This window comes from Rutidosis leptorrhynchoides, unplaced genomic scaffold (assembly GCF_046630445.1).
Source record: "Rutidosis leptorrhynchoides isolate AG116_Rl617_1_P2 unplaced genomic scaffold, CSIRO_AGI_Rlap_v1 contig356, whole genome shotgun sequence".
In the NCBI taxonomy this organism is placed as follows: Eukaryota; Viridiplantae; Streptophyta; class Magnoliopsida; order Asterales; family Asteraceae; genus Rutidosis; species Rutidosis leptorrhynchoides.
The window spans coordinates 66,042-71,324 of NW_027266593.1; the positions used below are offsets into that span (position 1 = coordinate 66,042).

At 39.2% G+C, this 5,283-nt stretch overlaps 1 pseudogene; it reads right to left on the reverse strand.

Annotated features, from left to right (window-relative positions):
- Positions 1–392: 392 nt before the first annotated feature.
- LOC139883125 (uncharacterized) lies at positions 393–5,082 on the reverse strand (annotated as a pseudogene).
- Between the last annotated feature and the right edge of the window lie 201 nt (positions 5,083–5,283).

Sequence of the window (5,283 nt, forward strand, 5' to 3'; positions counted from 1 at the left end):
CTTCACTCACCTGCGGCAACAATTGTGTGTCCTTGCACCAAAAGAAATCTCATCTAACTCATGAAAATGCAACTTCAATAAAGGGAATATTAGAGTATAGCTGTAGCACTTGTTATTGGATTCAATTATATGACCCATTAGTATTTACTCATAAGCTTCATAAAAGCCCAAGTTGGCTACAAAACCCTATTATGATATTCTGATGTAAGGACTTGAGCTATATATACTGCTCGTTCCCTTCTTGTTACATTCTAAGAAAAGGAAATATAAAAACTTCATTTAATAAACAATGGTTGTTCTTCTCCAATATAGTAGCTATTGCTCTATTTGCTGACATTAGTATCTGCCAACTAGTATATGCAAATAAGCCTGCCATTGGATTTGGTTGAATTTCAGACAAGTTGCACCACAGCAGCAATCCTTATGAGCCATTTTGGAGAAGATCAGCAAGCTCGTCAAATAACAGAGCAGTACGCCAGCCCCACCCCTTGGGAGCTTTCGGCAAAAGTGTGCCTCTTTGCTTGAAGCTTCCAAACACCGTCACTTCTCTTTTTGAAGGACAGATCAACTAAAAACCATACTAAAATATATTAAAAATGTGCCACATGACCAGCTCTAAATATTTTGTACAAGAAAGTCACCTGATAACGAGCGGTAACTTTTTCACAAGTGTCGACGTACATATGAACCTGAAACAATTAAGACGCATAAGCAAAATGTATCTTGGCAGTTTGTTGAATGCAACTGCAAACTATCACTAACAGCATTCTTCTTGTTACCTTCCTAATGGGATCGGATATTTCTGCTTTTCGTCGGTGAAGAAATAAACCTGAAATTATCAAGGAAATCAGTTCCTGAAAGTCGTAAATAATATTTCAAGAACAAAATATCAACCGATTAGAAATAATACCAAGAGTTCGACGTCCTTGAGGATCTTCGTCATTGAAGGCCTGTACACTGACCTGCATGACCAGAAATAACTTTAAACTAGTACCAATTACCAAGTAAAACACAAACGGATTGCCTTTTCAGCTTATAACTGAACAGGGTGACAATAACACACACAGAATGATTAGTCTCATTTTCTATACCTTCCACAAAGAACCAGCATAAAAAAATTCAGGAGAGTGCTTGACTTGACTATCACTGAGCCTGTGAACATCTTCAAATTCAATCCTGAGGAATAAGCACAGAGTTCGTCGACATTACCCTTCATTTAGCAATAAATATTATCTGAAAAATGAAATAACGAAGACACTGATCTTGCGACGGGCTGAAAATGAATAAATTGCTTGAGCTGAAATCAGGATCTTCCATATTTAAGGGACAATATTATATAACAGAGGAATAATAGCAGTAGATTACTCTATTACGCCACAAAAACAAATAAATAAAAACAGACGAACAAGTTTGCAAAGCAAATATGTAAGTTCTTACCCAAATCGAAAAGGAGGAAAGTGATTTAGTGGTGTTTTCATGTCCAACGATATTGAAGAACTGTTAGCATTCTCCCATTCAATAGGTTGCTCTGGGGAATGGAGCATTTGGACTCCAAAGCCACTAGTACTCGTTCCAGCCACTGAAGTGCGGCTTTGTAGATCCGACTCATAGCCTCTCTGGCTAGCACCATTGCTCCCTCCCTGACTCAACCCAACTAAAGCAGTCAAGCCATCTCCAGTTAGGTCTCCATTATGCTCAGTTCTCGCATCAGAATCACCATTAGCAGGGGCCTGCTGGATATTTCTATTCCCCGTACCAAAGGGCACACGGGAAAAGACAAAACGCGTAGGAGGCCAAGCATCGGTAGGAACAAATGTAGTTCCACGTCCAATACCAGCAAGCCCATCAATTGGTCCTCTCACATGCACCCTCACAGGCCTAAAAAGGCCATTTCCTTCACCTTGAGCAGAATCAGCAACATATACACTTCCCATATCGCTAGATAAAGCGTTTTTGATGATCTTGCACATAATAACCTGAAGTAGAAACTCCCTGTGCAATCCCAAATGGTTGTTTGCAAGAACATGCCATACTTGTATGGCAACATTTTTTGCATGTGTAGGCCCCAATATCTTGCACCCGTTGGCTTAAGAGCATCTACGTTATAACAAATGAAAATAATCAAGTGATATTCTATTCAGTGCTCACACAGAAAATTGAGCAGCCGATGGTCTAACGTATTGTAAATTTGTAATAAATAATCAGACGATCTAGATTAGAATTTAAAACGGGCTATCAATATAATATTCTAAAAGGCATAATATATAGAGGTTGGAATAAATTTGAGTCACTTATGCCAAGAATAGCCAGATCAAAAAATTGGCCGAGAATTTCATTGGTAACAAGGATATAAAAAAGAAGCATAAACTATAGGAAGAGAACATATCTATGTAGTACCGAACCTGCAGCCAAAGACTGTCATTCACTGCCTGGCAAGGGAAACCTAATTCTTCAAGCTGCTTTCTAACATTCAACAAAACCTCAAAGGACATGTTGCAGTATAAAAGAGAACCTCCCTCAAATATATTAACAAAAGCATCATACTCATCTTTGCGAATCCCACAATTCCCTTTAGCATGATCTTTTACCTGTCTTCTACCAACAACCCTGCCACCCCATGAAAGGGGCGGTATCCCACAACGCCCCCAATCACTGAGCATAAGACTCTCACAAGATGAGTCCATTGTGGAGCAATGTCGCTGGTCACTGCCAAGCCAGCTGTTGTTATTTAACTGATAGCAAGAGTCCTCTTCCGATGGCCCCTCCATAGCCACTCCACTCCCTAGTCCGCTTGTCCTGACACCAACTGGCATTTCAACATAGGAAGACATAGCCCTAGTACCACTTGTACCTGAAAATGTGCTACTAAATGAAGAAGATTGACCCATACTGCAGGGATACATCCTTTCTGAATTTGATTGATCGTTTCCATGTTGTAGAATCTCTATGTTGGAATCAGGAACTCCTGCTCCAAAGTCTATCACACGGTCTTTAAAGTTACCCAAAAGGTCATGAGCAGCATTACAACCCAAACAATCTTTCAAACTTAAATGTCCAAGTTCGGACTGCATGCTTTGATGACTAAGGCTATCAACAAGATTTTTACCCTTTATTCTAGAAGAATCAGATTGAATGTCTGCCTCCATCTCAGATCCAAAACTTCCTTGCTCAGAACTTTCTTTTGTGCAGAGAGCACCTTTAGCAAGAAGTGTGTACAGCGCCAACTCAAACCTTTAAATTAAAGAGAAGTCAGAGTGACTTCACAGAAAATAATATTCCAAAATCTATAGTAGCAGTTTTCTCTGCAACTTACCTTTTCTCTTCATTAGGTACCCATAGTTCATCTGAGGTCAGCAAAGAATGCAAAGTTTGGGAGGAAAGTTTCGGAAGCATCTGTTTAAAATACAGGTAAAGTCTGTAAGAAGTTATCAAAGATTACTGGTTAACCCAAACACTGAAATACAAATGTTGTAACAGAGTCCTTAACAGTGAGAATTGAGCAAGTAAGGTGCCATACATATTTTAGGTATCAAGTTAAAGACTCTTGTGACTCTAAATGATTAATTCAAGTTGGTAGTCTAAAATAGAAGCTATAATTCCGCATGTATTCGTTCACGTCGTTTCATTTCAATTGGCATCGACAGAACGATAAGAAATGTTTATTACTATATTTAACTTTACATTGTCTCTACCATTTACCTCTTTCAACTCTGTGGCACCACTTTGACAAAGGTATCCCCAACAAGCATTTCTGACACGTTCTCCATGGATCCCATAGTCTTGGTTCTCCGCAAAAGTCTGCATTAGAAAGCAAATACTGTTATGGTCAATTTTAAAGAACGAGGAACAAAAAGACGGGACAAGAGCAAAGGTAAAAAACATCAAACCTGATACGCCAAGAAATTTGATGTCCACAATTCAGATATGATGAAATCTGTACAGATTGTACATAAATCCTGCATGAAAGATTCAAGATGCAAGGCCAATCAAAAGAAGGGAATCTCCTAATATAGCCAGAAAAAAGTCAAAACAGAAATATGTTTCTGAAATCTCGGATTATTCATTTCGCCTCAGGACTAAAGAAGAGCATGCCTAAGTATTCACATACCTGAAGATCGAGGAAAGAAGCAGCAGCCAACACCCGGAATGCATTATTATCGTTAAGTTTAGCATGATGCCCGTAAAGATATGCTAGAGCCACATCAATTGCCTCGCTGTTCACATTCTTATCATCTATATTCAGGTTAACAACCGGAGAACTAGCCTCTTTCCAAGGGCCGTGTAGCATGTTCCTGCCATACCAAAGAAAGATTTTTAAAAAGGAAAAATGAATTTGCACCAAGTAATATAATGATGAATATCTATCTACAGAAGAATGTTTCCAAATTACAACTCTGGAAGCATATACAGATTCTCATAGCATGATGTAGAAAATATCCGTTGTGAAACTTATAATTTTGACAGCAAGGCTTAGGTCAGCTGACAGACATAAAAGCAAAGCTACCAGAGAGTGCAAAATGTGAATCTATCGTTATTTAAATGTTCATCATCTTCTTAGCTTGCACATAATTTCTTGACTGCTCATTTCGAAAATAAATAAGTAAGGTACCCACCTAAAATGAAAACAAAAGTAGTTACTAGTTCGAGTAGCAGGTCAGCAACAAACCGACGAAAAATATATTTAAAACAAACAACCAATCAGAACACATTAATATGCCAAATTAAATACTTGTACCAGCTAAATCAATTAATACAAGAAAACATTGCAAGAAATACAAAGAGAGACCTGAAGTAGGAGCTCCTAGAGAGAATCAAGCGATGGAGGTGGTAAGTGGAGCTCATGGCGTGGACAACGACGTCTGAGAAGGAGCCGGCATTGAAGCCTTCCAATTGGATGTGATCACAGAGGGAGGTCAAGTTGCAATCGAGTGCTCGAAGCTCGGAGCTGCTCCGGTCGTTGTCGGAGAGCTGCGAGGGCTGGATCGTAATTTTCATGGGCTGGAGATGGTACGGGAAGGACCTCGACGATGAAGAAGGGGGAGAAGAAGAAGATGAAGAGGGCTTAGAGTATTGCGCTGCCATTTATCGACAGTGTAAGATAGAATTAGAGAGTGGATTTTGCATAGTGCTGCCTTGCCTGCACACAGAGAGATAGTCTGTTTGGATGACGAGAATTAGAAAAAGGAAAATGGACGAATGTTTGGTGAGGGAGAAGCAATAGATAGATTATTAGATAGGGATAATTACACTTTAAAACTATACCCAAAATCACTTGGGTCCGAG